This window comes from Pelobates fuscus, chromosome 4, assembly GCF_036172605.1.
Source record: "Pelobates fuscus isolate aPelFus1 chromosome 4, aPelFus1.pri, whole genome shotgun sequence".
Lineage (NCBI taxonomy): Eukaryota > Metazoa > Chordata > Amphibia > Anura > Pelobatidae > Pelobates > Pelobates fuscus.
Genome location: NC_086320.1, coordinates 151,519,731 through 151,545,981, shown reverse-complemented (window position 1 = coordinate 151,545,981; position 26,251 = coordinate 151,519,731). Strand labels below are relative to the sequence as shown.

The 26,251-nt window shown below is 39.6% G+C and overlaps 1 long non-coding RNA gene across 1 annotated transcript in view; it reads left to right on the top strand.

Moving 5' to 3' along the window:
- The window catches only part of LOC134607914 (uncharacterized), a 98,288-nt gene extending 74,267 nt beyond the window's left edge, over positions 1 to 24,021 (top strand). The window contains exon 3 of the long non-coding RNA XR_010090701.1: positions 23,486 to 24,021. This is a non-coding gene — a long non-coding RNA (uncharacterized LOC134607914). The remainder of the gene's footprint in view (positions 1 to 23,485) is intronic.
- The last annotated feature ends 2,230 nt before the right edge of the window (positions 24,022 to 26,251 follow it).

The following is a 26,251-nucleotide window of genomic DNA, read 5'->3' as shown; positions in this document are numbered from 1 at the left end:
TCAGGGAGTGAGTGTCTGTCAGTGAGTGTGTGTTTGTGTGTCTGTCAGTGAGTAAGTGACTACTCTAGGGAATTTACCTCCTGTAAAACATTCAACTGTGGATAAAAAGGAAGAGGTAGAAGAGATTAAGTCTCTTTACCGTGCCCAGGATGTAGATCATCAGCTGTATCTCCTTAGTCCCAGCCATGGGCTAGGGACATTTGTAAGTTATATGTTGTAGTTTGTATTATACAAACTAATCTTATAGGATTATTAAAGCTGTAGACAAAAATCAGTGGACATGTATATATGCAGTTCATCTTTAATTATGTTGAATCTGTGCAAATATTCTGAATATACAACTAAATATAGGACCAAAAAATGATAACTAGTATATAGGGTAGTTTCTGGGAGTGAACAGACATTTTGAAGTCAAGGCTTCAATTAAATTAATGTAAACCTTGAAATAAAGGGCAGGCACAGCAAAAAGGAGTAAATAACACTAACAGACTGAGTTACAAATATACCATAACAACTGAGCACTCCCTATTTCCACAAGGTACCATGTAGGGGTCTTGTGCAGTCATGTCTTGGAAGACTGCCGGAGTGCCTGGTGTGCATGTATTTTCACACACAGCATTTTCAATTGTGACACAAAAAGTGTCCATCACTGACATGCCACCCTTCTTTTGCTACATCCATCTCCCATCCTGTTTTCACATTGCAACACCAATCACTATTATCCTTCAGTTAAATTTTATTTGGTTGCTTGTGCTAACCATCCCTTCTTGAGTCTCTATTAGTCAGTCTCTAGAGCTAAAATTTTCACTGGGTTCATAAAGTCAACAGAATTCATATGAGGCAAAATCTGTGAAAAGTCATATGGACAGGCACAATTATGGCAGCATATTTTAAGACCAAATGTTTGTCATTGAGTTGTTTTGGAAACACTATAGACTACCAAAGGGCTGGTGTTTTGGGGTGTCTTAGAGATGGCATCATTTACCCCAGATACACACTTCATATTTATGGGTCTTTTATTGTATAAACATTAACATGCATATGCTGACAAACACACAGATATATACACAAATAAGCACGTGCACAGAATCACAAACATATACACAGATACAAAGGCACAATCATAAACATAAATTTGCTGGAAGAGAGATAGTTTTGCCTCTCCTCACATATGCCCTCTGTGTAAAAATAATAATGTCAGTCATCTTTTGTAGCTACTGAACAGAATTGTGACTCACATCAATTTCAGGCAGCTCGGGGCATGTATGTTCAGGTTCTGCACTAATGTTGACAAACACTGAGTTTCGCAGTGTCAGCATAGCATTGCATTGTGACTCACAGTGTCATTGCCATACTGTGCATTACCTTTTTTGTTACTACATAAAACAGCACACTTTGCGGTACAGGATTGAAAAACATTACCTAACTTTGAAAGATAAATAATAATGAAAAATGAATAGCTACTTTCGTGTTTGTGCAACATTGTGTCATTTGCAGGCTCAATTACGACAACTGCAATCTCAGAAGTTCCATTTCCTTTTCAAATAGTGCCTGTAACAATAGTAAACAAGTAACTCATACTGTGACAGTAATAAGTGGAGATCTATTTTACAAGTAGAATTCTTTTTTTCTACGTAAATCCTGTCTGAAAATGTTATTTCTTTAATTTGTAGAGTGTAAAAGTGGAGATCTGAAAGCCACTTCACCAAACTAAATTTAATGTTGATAATAAAAATGTTTATGGGACAAATTACCCTTAAACTTCCCAACATACTTCTCAGATGCAGAATACATGGAACAAAACTGGGAAAGAGGGACAGTAGCACTAACAAGTCACAAAAATGACCCTCGTCACTGTGTTTGGATTAATTGAAACACTGTTATGAGAATGATATAATATTATACACTAACAGAGAAATTAGTTCTGAGTCTCAGGGTGTTTAGTCCAAATTAGGCTGACTTTTCTACTCATATTCCACAGCCCTAAATATAGACTATTTTTATTTCTTAAAAATGTACAGAAATATTAAATTATAGTGGAATCAATTGAGGTAGGCCATATCTCACAACATTAAATATTATTAGCATAAAAAAATATATATATAACCATATTCCATGGACATATATGATGCATGGCGAGTAGTGATGTCGCGAACATAAAATTTTCCGTTCGCAAACGGCGAACGCGAACTTCCACAAATGTTCGCGAACGGGCGAACCGGGCGAACCGCCATAGACTTCAATAGGCAGGCGAATTTTAAAACCCACAGGGACTCTTTCTGGCCACAATAGTGATGGAAAGGTTGTTTCAAGGGGACTAACACCTGGACTGTGGCATGCCGGAAGGGGATCCATGGCAAAACTCCCATGGAAAATTACATAGTTGATGCAGAGTCTGGTTGTCACCAACTCCTCTGCAGAGCCACGCATTCCATGCTTGGCAGCCGTAAGCAGGTTTACCCAATGCGCAGTGTAGATGATATACCTGCCCTGACCATGCTTTTCAGACCAGGTATCAGTGGTCAGATGGACCCTTGCCTCAACACTGTGTGCCAGACATGCCATTACTTCCTTTTGCACAATCGAGTACAGGTTGGGGATTGCCTTTTGTACAAAGAAATTTCGTCCGGGTACCTTCCACTGCGGTGTCACAATAGCTACAAATTTTTGGAACGCCTCAGACTCCACCAGCTTGTATGGTAAAAGCTGGCGGCCTAAGAGTTCAGACAAGCCAGCTGTCAGACGCTGGGCAAGGGGGTGACTTTGTGACATTGGCTTCTTTGCTCAAACATGTCCTTGACAGACACCTGACTGTGGGCAGATGAGCAGGAACTGCTCAAGGCGAGAGACAGAGTGGCAGATGGTTGAGAGGGGGCAAGGAGGACAGCAGTGGTTGACGTGGCTGAAGATGCTGGACCAGGAGGAGGATGGCGGCTTTGAGTTTGTGTGCTGCTTGTACTCATGTGTTGATCCCATAGGCGTTTGTGATATGCGATCATGTGCCTTCGCAAAGCAGTTGTACCTAGGTGGGTGTTGGACTTCCCACGACTCAGTTTCTTTTGGCACAGGTTGCAAATGGCATCGCTGTTGTCAGAGGCAGACACACAAAAAAAATGCCACACTGCTGAGCTCTGCAATGACGGCATTCTGGTGGTGGCAACAGCATGCGTTGATTGGCGTGCTGTCCGGCTGACCCCGGGTACCGATGCATGCTGTCTGACTGTGCCACTAGCTCCTTGCGACGACCTCCCCGTGCTTCCAACTAGTCTCCTCCTCCTCTCTGTCTCCCCATCTGAACTTTCCCCCTGTTCTTCTCTTCTAGCGGGCACCCACGTGACATCCACGGACGCATCATCATCATCAACCGCTTCACTTGTATCTGACAACTCAGCAAAGGAAGCAGCAGCGGGTACAACATCATCATCATCACACCGTACGTCCATGTGTGTAATGCTGCCTGACTGAGACATATCCCTGTTATCTACATCCTCTGGCAATAATGCTTGCGCATCACTCATTTCTACCAACTGATGTGTAAATAACTCCTCTGACATATCAAGTGAAGCGGCTGTGGTGCTAGTGTTGGTGGTGGCGGCAGGCGGGCGAGTGCTAACTTGAGAGGTGCCCGAAGCTAAGCTGGAGGAGGATGGTGCGTCAAGGTTCCGAGCGGAAGCTGTAGAAGATTGGGTTTCCTGTGTTAGCCAGTCAGCTATGTCCTCAGAACTTTTCGAGTTCAGGGTACGTGGCCTCTGAACACTGGGCATTATTCTAGGGCCAAAGGGAATTACAGCACCACGACCACGACGGCCCCTGCGGGGTGGCCTGCCTCTGCCTGTCATTTTTTTTTCGATTAGTGGTACTATGCGTGCAAGCTACTGTGACAACAGATATGAGTGGCACTGTGCACTGGCAGAAGTTGGCAGAGTAGACGCTGTAGGCCTGACATACACGCTTGCAGAAAACTAACTGCTATTCAATCTATTACAGTCAAAATGTAATTTTCTTTTAAATGTACACTACTGTTACACCACATATGAGTTGCACTGGTGTGACACTGTGCCCTGGCAGGCCCTGAAACGCACACGCGTGAAGGAAACTGACTGCTATTATTTCACAGTCAAATTTCTAGTTTTTTTTTAAATGTACACTACTGTTACACCAGATATGAGTTGCACCCCAACTCATTACCCCAAAGGGAATAAAGCCTCAGCGATGCTTGCCTCCAAATTGAGACATAAGATGGCTCAATCTTGGACTGAACATCTTGTAATTGATAGCAGTGAAAAAATAGTACATCCAACCAAAATTTGCAATTTATTCGCAGAGTACTATAGGTCCCTTACAATCTTAATTTGGATCCAAACATCAGTCAACCTAATTTGGGCAAAATTAGATGTTTTTTAAATAAAATTCAGCTACCAAAAATTTCCAAAGATAAATTGGAGACTCTAAATTTAGCTATAACCCAGGATAAGATGTTGGAGGCAATTAAAAATACTCCTGCTGGTAAGGAACCGGGACCGGATGGTTTTACCATGCATTACTATAGGACTATTTAAACTATTTTGTCCCCACACTTGACTGGGCTATTTCATTCATATTGGAATAAAGGTGGGATGCCCAGTGAAGCACTGTGCGCCCAGATTGTGACTCTTCCCAAACCGGTCCAAATAAATGTGCTAATTGTCGTCCTACTTCGTTGTTCAATAACAATACCAAATTATATGTCAAAGTTTTAGCTACTAGTTTGGACAAAATTATCCCTTAACTTGTTAAAAACGATCAGCTTAGATTTGTGTTGGACAGACAAGCTATGGATGGCACTAGAAGGTTTATCAAATTATTCATCAAATTAGAACAGATCGTGCGCCTTCTCTGCTTCTTTCATTGGACGTAGAGAAGGTGTTCGATAGAATACACTGGGGATACTTGAAAGAGCTTTTGTTTAAATTTGGTTTTACGACTCCACTAGTAAATGCAATATTTGCTCCTTATCATCATCCAAATGCATGAGTGTCGGCCATAGGTTTCATCTCAGAAAGTTTTCCACTTACTAATGGTACGAGACAGGGTTGTCCCTATCCCCTTTACTATTTATTCTGGCGATGGAACCCCTGGCCGAACTAATTAGGAATGACCCTGAGATAGAGGGTGTTGCAATTTGTGGTGTCACTCAAAAGATTGGGCTCTTTGCAGATGATATAATTTTGTCTTTAAGGAACCCGGTTGTGTCTCTTGATTTCTTGATGCCCATATTAATACAAGGAATCAATTTCGGGATGTTTCCTACTATAAACTCAACAAAACTAAGACGCAGGCTTTGCCCTTTTATGTTCAGCGGCCTGTCATGGATGGTCTGAGGGATGCCTTCAATTTTGTGTGGAGGGAATCACATGTAGCTTACTTGGGCATTAGCTTAACCAAAAACCTGTCGAACATGCATGCTTGTAACTTGGCAAAAATCTGGCCAGAACTACAGAAGGAGATTGACAGATGGAAGGAGCTGGAGATATCATGGCTAGGTGAAATACATTCATTAAAGATGAATATTCTCCCAAAAATACTATACTTTTTAAAGACCATCCCACTGTCCATCCCACTTTCCTTTTTTAAGAAACTTAATTCGGCTATAATAAAATATATTTTGTCAGGCAAACCTAGTAGGATCAAATTGTCTACACTGCAACATCTCATCGTGAATGGTGGTTTGTGTGGCTTTTATTTTATCCAGTTTTTTAATCTGGTTTGTTCAAGTGGTTTTAAGCGGTACCTTATCTGTACTGCATTGCAGTAAACAGTTCCATATACTGTTGTACTACTATTCACCTTTTTTCGTATATCTTTATTACCAAAGTATATTATTCAGTGTTTGTATCACAAATCCTGTATCCTTACAGAGATTAAGATACCCACACCATATATAACTGTTGCACTTTATATTTACCTACATATATATATATATATATATATATATATATATATATAAAATACAGAATCCAGCGCACTCGCTTATTAACTAAACAGAGATTTCAAATCTTAGAGATTGTAATAGTTTTATTTAAAAACACCTCACCTAGGCAAAAAATGGTGGGGGTTTAGTTACATTATATGATCATACATTGTATAAGCCTTCCAACTACGTCAAAGTACCCCATATTCGGCAGGTCCTATCCTAATCCGAATATGGGGTACTTTGACGTAGTTGGCAGGCTTATGCAATGTATGATCATATATTGTAACTAAACCACCATCATTTTTTGCCTACGTGAGGTGTTTTTAAATAAAACTATTACAATCTCTAAGATTTGAAATCTCTGTTTAGTGTATAAGCGAGTGCGCTGGATTCTGTATTTTGTATATTTTGGCCCCAGCAGCACCCTATAATGTATGCATGTTTAGGTGAGTGCAGCCCTCTTGGTTTCTTTTATATATATATATATATATATATATATATATATATATATATATATATATATATATATATATATGTATATATATATGTATATATATATGTATATATATATATATATATATATATATATGTTGGTGATATATATATGGCTTAAGGTCTTTTTAGCTGACATTTTTTAACACTTTTAAGATCTTGAAAGTCCTTTTAAACTAACACTTGCATTTAAAGATACAGCAACCATTTGTTATTTATTTCATATATTCTCTATTTTCACTAATTCTACCTCAGAGTTGTAACTACTTACATCTATATACATTGTAATACATCTCTATTAGTTTATTTATTCTATCAATTAAAACTTTTCACACAAGCTAGCTCCTGGATCATATGCGCTTCACTGTGTAAGACATTATCCTTGTTTTCTCAAGATAGGTTTCGGTGAATCCCTATCCTTATCCAGTACGAGCAGCACACCAATAGTCCCTCAATCCTGTGTTTTGCACTAAGCATACCAGTACCTTATTTAGGTGTAAAAGCACTTTATATGTACAAAGAGTTGCGTATACAAACAGAACAAGAGTAAAAGGCCAATGTTAATATCTCTTCAATAGCAGGAATTACGTCAGACCTCCAATAACGTGGTATCACCATAGTGTTTTGCACTAAGCATACCAGTACCCTATTTTTTAGATAAAGGGAACACACTACATAGTGTCAAATAAGGTAAAAAAGCACTTTATATGTACATGTACAGGCACATATTCCCATAAGTGGTGGCATTGTCCATGTTTACAATTATTTTGGAAGAATGTACATACAACAATCAGGGATATTACTCCTTCTGTTGTGACTTTGACTCCAGAACTATGTTTATTCAAGTCATTTCCTGAAAACCAAAGTGGATAAGATAATGGTAGGCCACGTCTTGATAGCAACCACTATGGTGATACCACGTTATTGGAGGTCTGACGTAATTCCTGCTATTAAAGAGATATTAACATTGGCCTTAGAGAATAAGTACTATGAGATGCACCTCAGCTTGCCATCAAACACAACAAAATCATTAACTTACCACTGGAACATGTGGGCCGAAAATGTCAAACGATAATACTCTTTATGATGACATTTTTGCGGATTGTAGTTTATGTGCCTCTCCTTTTACTCTTGTTCTGTTTGTATACGCAACTCTTTGTACACTATTTATCACCAGTACATATAAAGTGCTTTTACACTAACCAAAACCCAGTAATTGGCAACACCCAAACGGTACTACCATAGCCCACTGAACCACCAAGTACCGGACCAACATAATGGGGCGGAAATCAAAGAAATCCAAGCAAGAGAACCCGAGACTGGGCCCTAACATAGCCGAGCTGCTCCGCCAAACACAGGGGGCGTCCAGGCCCAAAATGGCAGCTTATCCCGAAAGATACCCTGAATTCTCCGATGACTTTTCCTCGGGAGAAGACGAAGCAGACCTCCCAGCGGAGCCTGCACCAAAACCAGTTACTCAGAAGGCGGATGCCTCGCCGGTAACGATGGCGGTGTTGAAATCACTGCTCGCTGACCTCCAACGCACCCTCCAATCGGATGTGGCGTCCCTGCGTGCCGACATTCATGGCCTAACGGGGAGAATGGGAGCCCTGGAAACGGAGTCAAATAGCCAAGCCACGCAACTAGCAGCGCTGCAAAAGGAGGTACAGGGCCTCAAAAGCCAGAATGATAGACATGAGCGCCGGTTCGCAGCACTCGAAGATGCAAAGCGGGCTAATAACTTAAAAATCCGGGGCATCCCGGAGGATACCCCAACAGACGAATTACTGCACATGCTAAGCCGCTTGCTGACAGCCCTACTCTTACTGCGACAGGTCAAAACAACGCAATTGGACGGCTTCTTCCGAGCCCCAAAACCAGCCAAGGCACCTACCGAAACACCCAGAGACCTAATCATAAAATTTCAGCGCCACAAGGATAAAATGGCGGTCGTGGCGGCAACCAGGGGAAGCTCACCTTATCAGTTTGAGGCGATGGATCTAACATTCTACGCGGACTTAAATGGCAGCACACTCGCCTGGAGAAGGTCCCTCAGACCATTCACCATGCTGCTGAGGCAGAAAAACATACCCTATAAGTGGCTGATGACCCGAGCCCTATGGATCCAGAAAGGTGACACCAAGCACACAGTAAGCACCCTCACAGAAGCAACGGCGCTGCTACCTGTCCTGGGGCTGCCGATGGACTCACTACGCCCCGCTGCAACCCAAAATGCTACCACCTCGACACACGCATGGAACCCTGATCGGGTGACTCCCTTCATCCCACGAGGTCCGACCCGGGAACAACATGATCGGTCAACAACCTGAACTCACAGACGAGAGCCATCACCCTAAGGACTTTCCACTAAAGCATGATTTTTTCTCTTTTCTCTTTTTTTTCTCTCTATAATTTCTCTGTTTTCAATGTTAACCTCTGAATGTTTACATGTTGCCGAGGCGACTGACCACACTCTTGACACACCTGACTAGACGGCCAGTGGACCACTACCCGCCCCCTCGCCTGACAGAACTTACGCAGGGAACTCGCAACCCAACCCAACAGAGGCAGGCGACACACCAAGCAAGGCACTGAGCGACATGACATCCCGCTACAGGGAATATGTCATTTAAATGCACCACTCACTATTAAACTTCCTGGGTTATACCATGCACACCAAACAGGTCAGACACAAGCCTATTTGCCTACATGCAGCACACACTGCTTATTTCACTCAAACCGCACTTAGCCAAGGGACCGACGGAGACAACAAGCTCACACAGGACACCGGGAATGTAACCCCAAGCTATAGAGACCGCTCTACATAATGCGACCAAAATTAAAATGTGCACGATATGTCAAGCCATGCAATGCTACCAACTGTTTATTGTTTATTATTCCAAGTCGCAAAGCTGTTGTGGCAATGTGACTATATATGGTACTCTTTATTACATATATTTCATTTTTTTTTTACAATGATTATCATTGTTAAAAATGAAAACCTTTCAAAAAAAAAATATTTGACAAATAAATATGACACAAATATATCTAAAAAAGTTAAAAACCATCCATATGTGTAGGTTTTAAGGAAACTGCTTGCACTGTACAGCATGCAGCTTCTTTTAAAAAGTTAATACAATGTGTAATTAGGCATAATGCCCACATGCATGGAGTACAGATAGTACAGATATATAAGTATCTGTACTATGAGGATGCAGGTTGTAATTGCAGCCTGCAAAAAAAGCTCAATACTGATCCTCTATATCTTCTCCCATCTTCCTACCTTCTAGAATGTAGATATGAAGTTTGACTTGCAGAATGGAAATGTATGGGCAAAATTTTATTTTGTATTACATTTCATGTGTACAACGTGTTAGGGTGAAAAAGATTAAGAAAATATAAGTCCAGACAAGTTCTGGTCAGGTATTAGAACAGTTTTTACTATTGATGATGAGCTGCTACATAAATCTCAGCTAATGAATTCTGTCCAAAACCGCTAGGAGTTGGTATGATACTGCAAACTATATATGTATAAATGTATTTTCTCACCCCTCCTGGGTGGTATATTTATTTAATTAATTCATTCTCGGACGCCTGGGAGTCTCAAGATTCTGCACAGTATCTTAGCTGCTTCTGGAACTGCACTCTTCAGGACAGCAATCTCAGATGTTCCATCTGGAATATATATATATATATATATGTATTTGAGCATATAGGATGATTCCCTCAATATTGGGGGGTTATTGCCTTTCTAGTGTTTTTAATCAAAACATGGGACACCATCCAGGTCTCAGTGGAAAAAATAGGGTTTAATTTTATAAATAACATATACAGAAATGTGGTTCTAAGTGTTTCTTCCCTTTGGGGAATTCCTCAGGGTCCATATATTTAAAGGAAGTTTGAAAAAGTAAAAACACAAAATGCCATAACCCACCTCTGAGTCCCATTAAACCCCCATCTCTCAAGTACTATTGGTTCATCTGTGGAAGTGTAAGACCAACATCTTCATCCGGCTTGATTGTAACTATTGCAGCTCATTTGAATCTGTCGCTCTCGAGGTTGTTTGCGTTAAGTTACACTTCCCGGAAGTGATGTACACGTTCTATACGTTCACATGATGGGTCCACCTGAATGGCGGTTATGTACATTTGCCAAAGATCCTATTCTTCAAAATAATTTTTAACAGAGTCACCAAAAGCGCAACAAAAAAGGCACCTTTAAACTTTAACTCTGCAAGTGCAATAATTGTGGTGCACAACCATTAGTGTGACTTTTATAACACTATGTTTTGTCTATTTGTAATATAGGAACAACATATTCCCTGTATATATTTTTTATGTTATACCAGTGTATGTTAGGAAAGAATGCTGGTAGGTTCCTTGTTGGGTAAAACTGAATTCAACATACACATACCGGTTAAGTGTTTTGTGTGGTTGTGGGAAAATACATATTTGTGTTTTGTACTATGATAATGCAGATGTATAAAGTTCTACTTTATCAGATCAACTCAGACCTTGATCAGCATAGGTGTCTAAAAAAGACAGATAAATATCAAACTGTTCATAAATGATCCGACAGATTATCTCAGAACATCACCTGGGGATTCCTGGCACCGTAACTACCACAGTGTGCCAGTGGTGCTTAAAGTATCTCTAACATTTTGTACAATATTAGGGTGGCCTAAGACTCGTAATGTGTTTTAATTTGTATTTTGATTTAATTTTTTTTTAATGTTCGTCTTTTAAAAATCTGCCAACACTTTCCCAATAATGTGTGCATTGTCTATGATCTCTTTTCACTATAAGCTTAATTTAGTTTCACATTGTGCTCAGCAGGTCATATTTTACAATAGTCAGACAGGCATTGAAATCAAATCCAATGTTTTTTTTAACAGTGCCGTACGCTGTTATATTGTTTTGGCTTCGAGTAAAAGCAAAATTGTGTAAATGATGTAATTCCATAGCTTTTCTAACTTGTCCTAGTTAAAGACTTTTTGAGCTTTTCATTTCAGTTACAGAAATGTGCTTTAAAATTTATTATGTAATTTGAAAGGAGGGCTGAGGGTGGGGGGTGGGGAAAGATAAAAAATGACAAACTGGAAGTGACTTGCTCTCTCTTTGCACTATAGAACTAGTAAATAGTTACATAGTAATGTAGGTTTAAAAAAAGGCTCCACCTTACAATGATAAATTAAGTTTGTCCGTTAACTGTACTGATAAATATAGGGTGATATCTCTCCAGGGATTTGTTACAATAATAGAGAGGCTAGAGACGTGACCATTGCCCTTGTTGCTTGCTTTAAGCTCCACCCTTTGTCAAAATTGTCAAGTGTAACAAAAATAAGCAGTCCCTACATGTCCTTATGGTTTAACCCCTTAGTGACCAGTTTTTCAATTTTTATACCTGTTAAGGACCAGGGCTGTTTTTAAATTTCTGCTGTGTTTGTGTTTAGCTGTAATTTTCCTTTTACTCATTTATTGTACCCACACATATTATATACCTGTCAGGATTACTGATTGATCCAGCACGTAGAATTGTATCACACCTAGGACTAAAAGGTAACATGTTCCCGGGCCTTAGAATGGCCGGACTACATGTACCAAAGAATAGTCAGGATACTTGCCGAGGTCAGGGACAAAGAATGGGACGCAACAATAAGGGAAAGCCAAAAAGTCAGAGATACCAGAATACAGGGAAGTCAAACAAATCCAAAGTCAATAACCAGAAATAAACGCTCAGGAACACACTCTCGGACAACCACTAAGGGAAACCACGACAGGGTAATGAGGAAAAGTAAAATTGTGTTTTAATAAGTCCTTTACAATTTGGATTGGCCGAAATCGGCCTTTGACCCTAGAATGAGCGCGTGCATCTCCCGCGTGAAGTCACACGCACGCCGACATTGTCATCAACATGGGCGGACGTAAGGGTTATAATTTGCCGCAGCGGCCGGCGTCCATCAACATGTTGCAGGAGTCAGTTATACAGACGCACGGCCGCTGAGCGCAAATAGTGCAAGGTGAGGAGGAATATGTTACAATACTGTTTTTCTCGCCATTAAATGGTCTTTCTAAAGATACCATTATTTTCATCATATTATATAATTTACTATAACATTTTTTTTTAAAATATGATGAAAAAATAAAAAAAAACACCTTTTCTAACTTTGACTGCCAAAATCTGTTACGCATCTACGACCGTCAAAAACACCCATGCTAAATAGTTTCTAAATTTTGTCCTGAGTTTTTTTTTTTTAAGTTACAGGGCAATAAGTACAAGTAGCACTTTGCTATTTACAAACCATTTCCCCCCCCCCCCAATTAACGAAAGTTACATTGTAACACTGATATATGTCAAGAATCCCTGAATAACCCTTCACACGTATATATTTTGTAAAAGAAGACAACCTAAGGTATTAAACTTGGGGCATTTAAACTCTTTTCATGCAACCATTTTAGCATCAATCTGTGCCAAATTAAAAAAAAAAAATTATTGGTGATTTCTTTGACACACATAGCAATTTAAGAATACATGTACTGAGAACTTTAGGGTTACTTGCAAAGAAGTCCCAAATATGTGTTCAGCAACATCTCCCGAGTACAGTGATACCACCCATGTATAGGTGTGTCAGGTTCTCTGGGGGCTAAAATACTTTATTTGGAGGGTGCGAACTCCAGTTTTCCAACTTGGAATTTTCACAGCTGGTCATCATGCACCCATGTCCTATTTGGGACATTTTTGAAGCCGGCCAATGTAATTTACCCCAATCAAACCATATATTTTTGAAAGGTAGACACCCTAGGGTATTTCAAATGGTGGTATTTTAACACTTTCCATGCACTAATTCTACGACCAGTCTTTTACGTAGTAAATTTTTTGTGTTATTTTCCTCTCTCATGGTACTTTAGGCATGGATTCTCAGTTCCTGTTATGTGTTACTAACAAAGAACACCACCATGTGTGTTCAGCAACATCTCCTGAGTACAACAGTGCCCCAATGTCCAGGTTTTATGTTTTTTTGCAAACATGCAGGGATCAAATGTAGGGCTTTCCATGTTTGCACATCGAAATTTGCCAGATTGGTTTGCTTGGCCGATGTTGCCTTTAAGACCGTATGGCAGCACAGGAATGAAAATGAACCCCATCATGGCATACCCAGTGTTTTGTAGTAGCCACTTAGTAGCCAATAGTCACAAACCCTGGCCAAAATATGCGTTTATATTTGTTTCTTTGCATTTTTTTTTACACAAAAACTGCATTTTTACTGGTGATTTTATTGTCATGATACATTTTACTGTTTTAAACACTCATATTTGTGTTCAGTGAAGTCTCCCGAGTATAACAATACCCCCCATGTACAGGTGTTATGGTGTTTAGGAAAGTTACAGGGTCAATATAGGGCTTGCCCAATTGAGTTTGCCAGATTGATATAGGTGTGAGTGAGTGGGTATATATATATATATATGTGTGTGTGTTAAGGCCTGGAGTTGTGGGAGGGGCTTACTTAACCTATTTATACCTATTTATACCCAGACTTACCTCTACTCAGGGCCGACACCGATCCAGATTCCTTTGCAAACACTTCCAGTTCCCGTCTGCCTCAGCATTGCTCTCACCAGGAAAGAAGTACCACACAGACCTAATCCTGGGAGACTACCGCTCTTCACCCGCAGCCAAGGACAGCTTCCAGACTCACAGAGGGCACACTACCCGACAACCAACCGCAATCAAACTGCTGCATTCGTGCCACAAGTTCCAACGGTAACGTGAGTACCCTCGGATCAGCGCGGCTCTTTTGGGCCACTTTTCGAATAGCGGCATCTGGCTCAGCTGAGCCCCCGGCCTCCTAACTCCCTTACAGACACATGGCAAATTTACTCTCTACCGCTCCTAGTCACAGCCTGTACTCTGGTCACGCCGATCTCCGACCCTCCCGCAGCTTCCGGGTCTTTGTATCTTGATTCATGCGTCCGGTCGTTCGACCCGCAAATCGTGAGTTTGGCCATGCTGGGCATTATACACATAATGCATTCGGCTGTCGAACGGCAATCACACTTGGGTTGACCTTGCGACCAGCCAGGCATGACAGTCTTGACAATTATATAAACATTATAAATTGCATGATTATGTCCCTTAGTTTAAAGGGACACTATAGTCACCAGAACAACTACAGCTTATTGGATTTGTTCTGGTGAGTAGAATAATTACCTGTAGGCTTTATGCTGTAAACACGGTCTTTTCAGAGAAAATGCAGTGTTTACATTATAGCCTAGTGATAACTTCACTGGCCACTCCTCAGTTGTTAGAGATCCTTCCTGGGTCATGGCTGCCTAAAATACATCCAAACATTCAGTGTCTCCTCCATCTGCATGCAGACACTGAACTTTCCCTTATAGAGATTCATTGATTCAATTCAGCTCTATGAGGAGATGCTGATTGGCCAGAGCTGTGTTTGTGCTGGCTCTGCTCCTGATCTGCCTCCTTGTCAGTCTCAGCCAATCCTATGGGAAAACATTGTGATTGGATCAGGCTAACACTTCTGATGATGTCAGCAGACAGCTTGTTTTTCTTATTCAAACAGCATGCAGAATTACAGCTTCAATCTTGAATACAAGTAAGATTTTACTATTTTTAGGGAGGCATAAGGGGGACAGGGTGGCTTCATGGTGGTTTTTACCCTATAGGGCCAGGAATACATGTTTGTGTTTGTGTTCCTGCCCCTATAGTGCTCCTTTAACCCCTTAAGGACACATGACATGTGTGACACGTCATGATTCCCTTTTATTCCAGAAGTTTGTTCCTTTGCTATTTATAAGGTTCTATCAACCTTATGGTGACGTTTATCTATACAGCAAGTTTCCGTAATTAACTACGTTAACTCATTAGCATATTCTGTGGTTTCATATCTGTTTATGTCAATCTACATCCCAATTTGGCGTGCTCCTTTCCTAGACAGTGGTATTTCTCCTCCTATACATACGTCTTGCTTGTTATTATACAACATTTTAATACTAATGCTTTAGTATCACATGGCCCGGAAGGGCCAGATCGGGCAGTGGGGGTCTGCCTGAGTTCCTAGGTAGACCTCAGGATCGCGATCGCCGGTGAGGGATCGTCAGCGATCAGGTAAGTGGCGATTTACTAAATAACGTACCAGGTACGTCCGCGGTCCTTACCAACCGTTTTTTGGCAGGCGTACCTGCTACGTCATTGGTCAGGAAGTGGTTAAAGAGAAATAGATCAGAAATAAAGAAAAGAAGAACAGACTGTTAAAAAGGAAGTTAAAAGGAAACAATAGGCATTAGACAAGTTTGCAGTGACAGAGGCACTTTAAGAAACTTTAGGGAATGGATCCTAAGGGACACTCCAATGCCAAAATAAATTTAAAGAATAAAAATCACTGTTTATCAGATATACCCCCAATGGAAACATGCATACATTTCATTCTGCATTTTTTCACTTGGGATATATTTAAAAATGCCTGAGCTCTTGTATGTAGTCTTTGCAAAACCTCATCTTCTCCCACAACCGAGACTTTCTTTGGCCGTACACTCACAAACTTCCCAATGCAGCTCATTGAGAAGTCTTTGCAAGGTGCTCTGGGCAATTGCAGCCTCTTGGGTTTAGCTCCGCTGAGCTAAACAAACCAGGAAGTAACAGGACCGGTTGTCTGATTGACAGCCAGTGAGGTGTAACCTGGTTAGTTTACAAAAGTGCTGATTTCTATTGAAAAAAAAATAAAAAAAAAATAAAAAAGACACTCTTTTGCACAGAAATCACTACAACAAGCTGAAGTGCTTTTGGGATCTGTAGTGTCCCTTTAAGAGTAGACACCCTCATGACCTACTGAATCATAAAAGCCCTACTGCTCTGCAGCAATTATAAGCCCAAACTATATATTTAAAGGGGTTTTCTTTTTTCATTATAAACAAAAACAACAAAAAAAAGAAAGTTAAACATAGATTTTTAAATTGCTTTTTAAAACTTTTTGAGAAATTCCACCAAGAACAATAGAGAGATTAGAGGATATAAAGGATATAGAGAAAATGATCAGTAATTCTATTGTTTATTCCACTTGACTTCTTTGTGCTCTATACAAAAAAACAATGTAATGTCCGCTGCACCAGAAATGCAATGTCTAGAAAACAGAGTAACAATCGTGGTCAATTATGTGACTTTTGAAAGAGGGATTACGTTTTTTTTTTTTTTTTTTTGTAGAATTCTACCTGCTGTTTTTGTAAAGGTCAATATGAGACTGTATACCATCAAATGAAGCCAATAAATGGGCCACATGTGTATTGGAAATATCAGTGATTACTTTCTGTGTGATTATATAGCCGAAGGGAGGTCTATCCTCCTCCTTGAAGACTTAAAGATAAAGATGAAATTGACTAAATAAATCCTAATTATAGTATGCTACATAGCTTTTAATGTTCTTCTGTTTTCATGCTCAGTATAACTCAACAATGAGGTATGAGTAGGGGAATCAATATATATATATATACCTCCCACATCTGTAAGGAAGCTACAGAACCCCCATGCCTGCAGGATGCAAGTGCAGTTATCTTTTCCGTCACTTAGTGGAATTTCATGTTACAAAGAAACACTTTTTTTGTGATTCTCTTTGACCATGAACTTATTCTTTCACATCTATACTTTACCACATTGTTTGTTAATAAAAAAATGCATGAAAATAAATCTTACGTTTACTGAGAAAAAATATAAATATGAAAAAAAAAAATCAAACGCTAAGTATCCATTGTCGTGTGTCCCATGTAGATTTGTGCCAATTGACTGTTTTATTTTTCAAAACGCAGACCTTATTATTGCCTGTATGGCATCCATTGCATAGAGTAGCATCTGTTGTGTTGAATCTTTTCTCTTTTTCTATTCCTTGAAATTACATTATGTAAATAGAAAATAAAAGGAAAAGTTACTGTAGCGTAATACTGTCTATTTGAAGAATATTCTTAAGATGGTGATGACATAATTAAGAAAGAAAATTTCAATTTATGTCAGCTAATACAGTTCCTATTAATTTTGTCTGTCTAATTCTTCTGAGAATGTAAAAAATATATAAAGGTATTTTGCAAGAAATTAAGATGTTTTAATTTTTTTCAGGGGTGTACATGTTAACAAAAAGAAGGCCCAGTTGACCCCTTTGGCAATACAACCTGTGACCTTGAGTTAGTACAGTTAGTACATTTACTAGCTAATCAATCTTTCTCTGTCTCTGTCTGTCTCTCTCTCATACAGTCTCTATCTTTACAGAATTGTCCCATCACATAGGAAGCAGCATGTACTACTGTGGCGGACCGCCTGGCACGCCGACTGGGTACCTTCGCCGATCGCTACTTCTTAGTATCACCAAGTACCATAAGCACCACACCGGACACCATAAGTACCGTAGACCCCTTAGCCGCCGCAGCTTGGCTGGGGTCTCGTCGTCCCTTCCCACCCTGGTCCAACACCAGGATCCAGCTCCCAGTGGGAAGACCTCTCCTCCAAGAGAGAATAGCCGTATAGCCCTTAAAAGTGCTAGTGATATAGAAATCCAAAGAGCAGGGATATAGCTAGTACAGCTTTATCCCACACACATGATATGAGGCTCTATGCTGGGGATGACCTGATTAATTGGGAACCACACACTGCCTTTTATGCAACTCCCGATGCAAGGGGTTTCCTTAATCACATTCCAGGGACATTCTCCACTAGACCTGAGAGAAATCTGTTGCAAAGTACACATCTAAATTAAATTATCTCCCAGTACAGAAAACATGCAATATAACAATACCTCAAAAGTACCCCCAAAACACAGGAAAACCCCACAAAAGTTACATCCCCTGATATCCCCGATCTGGGTGACCAACATATCTAAAAATCACTCATATCGGTTCAGGGGTTCGGGATTTTCATGGAAGTTAATTATTTGACTGACCGTGCACATGGTCCTATGCCCAAAACAGTTCCATGAAATCATGGCCAGTGGTCATTCTAGTTGGGTAGTTTAAAAATGAACAGACTATCGAACATAGTCAATAGTCTTACCCTGGAGCTTGTTCACCTTGTTCGTGGGAATGTTTCCACCGAACAGTGCCCTTCTAAGTGGTGTAGAACCGAACGCAGGCGATGCTGGTCCAGTCCAGCGGTGTTCGGGAGTTCCTGTGTCGAATTTCAGTTCCATGAACTCGACGACCAAACACTGCTGCCTGCGTTTATGTGAACAAGATGGCCGCCACCTTGTGGTCGTTCATGCGAACAGAGTTAGACTTAACAAGCTTCCGGGTGGTCCATGGTTAGTGCGCCTGTTTGGTTCCCGACAGAATAGAAAAAGGGCACGAACAAAGTCTTTTATGAGCCTTTTCGTATGGCCCATAGTCTTAAGGCAGCAGGCTGGCAAGCAGGCTCCTCCAGGAGCCCATGGTGAGGTTCTGTTCACCACAAGTACTTATAGGTTTGTATGTTGAATCTGTTGAACACATACTTCTTATAATTAAAATTATGTTCAGTTTTATCACAGTCGTAGATTAGTTGCAAGAGTGAAGTCATCTATGATAACAATTATGTTATAAAACATTATTTTGTCAATTACCATAAAATGGACTTGAGAACCTTTTTTGCTTTGATCGGGCTTTGTCAAGCATTTCTCCAATAAAACACACAATCACGTCTAGTCCACAAACTGCTACACACACGTAAATGATTTACTGCTAGACTAGACATATAAAATAGAGTATAAAATCTGGAGTGGATCAAATTGTTCATTAACTGCTTTATGCTTGTTCTAGCATATTATTTATTTATTTATAAAATATTTTACCAGGAAAGATACATTGAGATTTCTCTCGTTTTCAGGTATGTCCTGGGTCCTCAAATCATTGCATTGTTACAGTTAGTGTACAATAAAATACAAAAACAATATTAATACACAATATATACAAAATGTAACATAGAACAGGTAGGAAATATATAATCAACCATGACAGGTGCATTCTGTTTTGAGGTATCTAGAGAGGGACCTCTTAAAGGACTTTAAGCTTAGGGAAGATTTTAAATTGTGCGGGAGGTCGTTCCACAATTGCGGTGCTCTGTAGGAGAAGGAGGATTGAGCTGCTTTCTTTTTGTATTGAGGTAGACTAAGTAAAGTGTTGGTACTGGATCGGAGGTTATAGGAAGTGGGAACAGCCGGGGAAAGCATTGTGTTCAGGTAGGGTGGGAGTTTCCCAGAAAAGCTCTTAAACACAAGGCTGGAAAGATGAAGGTTGCGTCTGGATTCCAGCGACAGACAGTTTAGTTCTTTTAGCATGTCACAATGGTGGGTCCTGTAATTACATTGTAGCACAAATCGGCAGAACGAGTTATACAATGTGTTGAGTTTATTAATGTGGGATTGCGATGCAGATGCATATACTACATCCCCATAATCAATGATTGGCATCAGCATTTGCTGTACAATCTTTTCCTTTACAGTAGGGCTTAGGCAGGATTTGTTTCTGTACAGGGCACCTAGTTTTGGATAAAGTTTAGATGCAAGCTTTTCTATGTGCAGGCCAAAAGATACATTTGGGTCTAACATCATACCCAAGTATTTGAAAGAGTGGACTGCGGTCAGTGTGCCATTTGAAATTGTTTTGATGGATAGGTGGGAATTGTGTGATTTGTGTAATTTAGGTACTGTTCCAAAGATCATTGTGACAGTTTTGTCAGTGTTCAGGAAGAGTTTGTTTTTTGCGATTCACTTTTCTTTTCTTTTTTTTACATTCTTTAGTTAGTTTTCTCACAGTTATAAGATATCGTGACATTGGCTATGCAAGTTATACACATAGAGGTTTAAGTGCGCCCTTTTTTCAAAGGGTTGTGCGGCAGTAGTTGCGATACAATCATGTAGTAACAATACAACATTAACAACTTATTAATACTCGTTGATTACAAGTTAACTTGGGAACATAGAACGATATGCATAGCAGTGTCTTGGGGCATGTGCTCGTGCTGTCCGAGTGTGCCATCCAAAACAGCAGAGTCAGTGGAGTATGTGGGCTGCTTGTTGGCTAGAGAAAAAACACTGTATTGCAAATAGGGTGGTTGTCGGGGCCTAACGCCCTTGATATCGATGTCGGACGCAGTCTTGTTGCCTCAATAGCTTTTGACTCTGGGCAGGGGGTTCTATGCGTCACTGTGTGATATTATGGCGTTTCGTCAGGGCGTGCTACCGGTCTGCAAGTGGTTGGGTTTGCTAGCGCATGGAACTATGCTGAGTTGGCGTGGGTGTCTTAAGGGACCCGTTGCGTGCCTATCGCGGCTTATGTTAGGCTTGACACTACAGGTTTCTATAATCGTTTTCTTAGTCGTCTTTTGTAGTAGTTGATCGTATGCCCAGGTGGGCATGTTGAGCAGGGGCTGTCACATAATGTCCCCGAGTCACTCGCCTGAGCGTGCTGTGCCCTGGGTTTGTGAGACGGTCGAGATCGTCTGCTCAGGCATGGGTTTTGCCGCTTCTCGGTTATGTGGCTATGCTTGTGTTTGCGATCCACTTTTCTACCTCTGTAAACTGGTTTTGGAGCACAGCCTCAAGCTGCGGTAGATCGGAATTGCTCGCATAGATTACCGTGTCATCTGCGTACATGTGTACATTTGAGGATTTGCAGATATTAGGCAGATCATTTATAAATAATGTAAATAGTAGGGGGCCGAGAATGGAACCTTGGGGAACACCACACGTGACTGGGAGAGAGAGGGAGTCGCTGACAGAAATGGACACATATTGTGAGCGATCCGATACATACGATCGAAACCAGGTATATCAATGATATGAATATAACAGGATATCTGTCACTGTACCTACTCAACAAATTCCTCTTTATGATTCTCTTCCTCATAACCAACATGGTTTCAGCCAAACTGATGCTAGTTCTTTGCCCATAGTATTGGCATGACCCAGCTGTACATCATCAGCTATGTGTCATTGTATGTAAGCTTGCCTACTTGTTTGTTTTTCTGTTTTCCCTGACCTTTGGTTTATTTCTATGTGTTTCTCCTTTTTCTTTTTATAGTATTAAAGAAACACTTTAACAACTTCATCTTATTGAAGTTTTGATGAGAACAGGAGTATCCGGGTGCCATCTGTTATCTGGGTAGAATGTTCAAGTTGGTTCTCTGGGGAAGAACATGATTGCAGAGCACCTTTCTTCTTCAAACTGGGGCCCCAGAGAGGATAGAGCTAGGTGGTAGCTGTGTTGGACACTTAAAGAATTAAGTAATGGGTCAAGCCTCCGGGTCGTGGAGCTCAAGACACTCCTGCCCTAAAACAACTTAAATAAGCTTAAGTTATTATGGTGGTGGGAGTGTTCCTTTAGTCCTCCCCACTCTAAGGATCAGTAGTGTAACTAATATTGTTTTCGATTATAACCCTGCTTTACAAATCAATCATTGTTCCTCAATCAGTCTCAGACAATGTATTAAAAGCTACCATGCTTTCCTCAAGTATATTTCTTCGTATAATTAGAGAAGTTAAGTTGTTGTACTGGGAGACTATAAAACATTGCATTAATCAACCAGATTATAGAGTCAAAGAGAATAATTAATACCAGCAACAGCAACTTAAAACCTTAAAGGTTAGGGAACCTAAGGTTCTAGTATATTCAGATCTACTCAGTTGTTTTGCTATTTAGATATGTTTTAAGCTTAACTTTAACATTATAAATATTTTAATAATACACTGTATAGTGGATGTGTCAAAATATAATAAAATTACTGATCAATTTAGTTGGTTGAACACCTATGATTAATGAATGAAAATTATAATAATAGCAAGGGAAATCTTTTAGCAATTCCCGTCTGTAGCTCTACGTTAGGGGTGAAAATTAGCTCTTACCCCCTCCTTATAGGTTAATGCTTTGCATGATCTGCAATAAAAAATACATGCAATTAACAAATTATACTTCAAAAAAGAACTCTGACATATAGGTGCCTTTTCTTTTGCGAGGACACATGCATGATGCTATAGGGCAGGGGTGACCAAAAGGTAGATCCGAAGATGTTTTAAAACTACAGCTTCCATGATGCTTTGTCATTCTAAAGGCATGCAAAGCATCATGGGAGTTGTAGTTCTACAACATCTGGGGATCTACCTTGGGCACCCCTGCTATAGGCGAACATGCTTAGCTGTTTCTGTGCCTTCTCAATGTCAGCTCATAGGAGAATAAAAAAAATGTGTGCAGGCCAGTCAAGCAGTTGTTGCAGTTACAGTTGGGAGAACCCCACAGAATACAATTTTATGGGCGTTAAGCCTTAAAGAGACACGCTAAGCATCTAATAACTTTATTGGAGTCTCATTGCTCAGTTATCTGCCATTTTAAGAACTTTGTTTATGCAGCCATAACCAGGGAACCCTTCCCTGGCAGTGACTATAAGATAACGTTGTTTTGGCTCTTAGAGTGTCCCTTTAACTATGTATTGGTATGATATGTGATAAAGTCTTCAAAGACTAAACCTTTCTATTGCCTCCAAACATATACTTGTCCTGTTTGGCCACATTTGTATTAGTTTCTAAGGGAATGTGTAGTTCCCAATTTGCGTCACACCAACAATCTGGAATTGGCTTTCTTTTATGCAGTGTGATATTTGTGTGTGATTCCTCAGAGCGTGTTTTCCATTTTACAATATGTGCAGATTTCAATTAAAATTTATATTTTCATAACTTAACTTTGTTACACCCCTATGACTGTCAGTCAGACAACAGGTTCTGCTATTTCCTGGTTTGCAAGTTTGGTTAGCTAAGTGGAGTTAAACTCAAGAGGCAGGCAATTGCATGCTTGTTTTCATTGGGGGTATATTTATATATAAAAAAATATATATATAGGGCGGCCCAAAAGTAGGTATACCTTATAGTTTATTTGCATATGTCTTCCATCATCAATGTTAAAACACTGGAAATTTGCTGTTAGTGTATTCTGAGTTTTGTATGCATTTTTACTTTGGCTTTTTGTGGGAGGGGATTTTGAATTTATCTAATTTTGATATTTGTGTTTGTTCCTTTTTTAGCTGTGGATTTCAGTGAGTATGCTTGAGGTGGCTGCATGGACCTGGGGGACATTAACAGAAAATAGTAAAGAAGACTTTTGAAGCTGTCATCTAAAATCTTGGAACCCAGTTGCTCATATTTATTTTTTTTATTTTGTACTATATATATACACACACACCGATAAACAAATCACACGCCTTGCCTCCATTAGGTTAGTCATAGATGTAACAGGATGTTTTGGGATCTCAGTCCCTAGATACTCAATACAACGATTTAATGTGAACAAGCAAGAAAACAGGTACACTCTACTAGGGTTGGTTTATGTAAACATAGAATATTTTGGAAAAGCTTTTTTTTTGTTCATAGTTTAGTTTATTAGTTACACAAGTAATACATACAGTCTGTTTAACATTGCATATTAACTACCAGGAATTATGGTAACATTTACAAATATGGCTGCCAGGCTTCCCAATCCTGGCAGGTATTATCCCCTCTACCTATTCCACTGCAGCTCTTCTTCCAGGCGGATATCCAGAACACTGCTTATAATGTGATTACAGCTCTCAGGCCTTGCTCTTTTGATTTATCCCAGTGCCAGAGAAATCTTGCAGTCAGCCAACAGGTCCGAAAACTCTGTCACTGGGGTCCCGAAAAATCCACAGAGGATACCCAGTTCCAAATGGAACTAACATGCAAAGCTTTATTTTACGTGGGACTAGCCCATATACTTATTACATCAAGCTTGCTGTGACAAACGCAATAAAATACAAATAACCAAAACAGAAAACATCTTATGCTTATGTCAGAAAACATACAGGTAATTATAATAACATTTATAAAAGTGGTGGGGAAGACAATATTTAACACAAAATATATCTCCTGCCTGCAGAATTAACAATATGCAAATCTACTTGAATATGCAAATTAACAAGCCTTGCTATTCAGGTAGTGCATATTGGTGTTGCTACGAACAGAGGGCACTATACAGGCTCCATTGCCAAATCCACTTAGTTGGTAACAAGCATCAGCAGCACAGGAGAGCACACAAAACAATTAACATATACAAACACATCATAAACACCCTGCACCTATGATGGGCACAGGGTGACTTAGACATAGCAGCCATTTAGGAACCATTATAAAGTGTCCTTCTGCTCCCAGTGATGGTGACTACCGTCACATAGGGGTATATCTACTAAACGTTAATCTTTATTTACTTTGTATTTGGGCAGTGGAGTGTCCCTTTAAGGGTATAATAAATCCTCTTCACTAATCCCACAATATTTTTCACCAGCTAGTGACTTCTGAAAAAGGCCAAAAGATTGAAGATTAAGTAAGATGTACAGCACTTTGAAATATGTACAGCACTACGTAATATGTTTCACCACTATAAATAAAAGATTAGTAATAATTAACGGTATCGTAGAAAATCTTTTTGAGGAGATGTGCCACAAAATGAAACCATAGTAAAATGTATGATAGTAATATTGATGATATCGGTATAGGTTTTGTGTTAACAGCAAACTGTTATATATCTTATTTACCCTCTAATTATGGTATGCAAATCAAGAGCATCGGAAATGAACACATCAAATGCCAGAGGTGCACACTGATGCAAAGCATTCTAGGATTTTAAAACACACACAGGAGATAAATAGATAAACACAATGGACTGTGATCTATTGCATGCAGTCGTCCCGTGACATTTACATCTTGTATTGTATTTGTATAACAAGTTTGAAGCTGCACAGAACCGCTGAACATTGTGGTACTTTATAAATAAAGGTTATTCATAACAACTCGGCCTAATAATGTTCATAGGATTTGATTGCCCAATATAAACGTGATGAAGTGACTTGCCTAGGGTGTTAACCATAGGTTTCTTTGTGTTATATTCCCTCAGTTATTCTTCCTGACATTTTAATTCTTACAGGATAGAAAGAGGGAAGCATAATTTTTTATAGAATAGACACAAACCCTTCATAATTTTCCAGCGAGTGCAAGTTGAGCTGGAGGCTACATTTATTTTGTTGCATAGCATTTCCTGCAACTATGGTAAAGTTAATAGATTTTCTCACATACTTTGTGTCTAATCTAGTCATGAGACACTAAACATGGCTGGCAAAAAATAAAATACATGTTTATTTCATAAACATTCAAGGCTCTTATATTAGATGTCTGCTCATTTGCTATTAGGAAAGGAAGAAATATAAAAATCAGCCGTGGTTACGGTAGGATGTACATAGATATATGATTTTAATTAAAATACTATGCCATAACATTTTGTCACAGTGTTGAAAATAGATAGCTTGTACATACTATATTCTGGTAGAATATATGGAAAGGGAACTACTGTACGAGCTTTCACGTAATATATTTATGACAGACACACAGTGCAATTATTACCACAAACTACTGAGCCAAGCGGCAATGTGTGTATGTAACATGTTGGTAAACACAAGGTTTGACATATGCTACATTGACATTCAAAGTGCATCATGAAATATTGATAAACTATTAAAGGCAGATCAAACAGTAAAGCAGAAATCAGCAGTTTGCCATTGAAAGTATTCATGACCAAAGTACTTAAACATAATATGTGCTGAATACAAAATGTTCAACAAAACACAAAGTCATAACATGCAAACTCAAGGTGGGGTTGTCATCAGAAACTCTCTCTTAACAATTGTAAAACATTGTAAAACCCACATATACTTGTGCTGATCATTTTTACATTTATTGGGTTTTTTTTCTAAATAAAATGTTTCTCTCTAAACTTGTTTTCT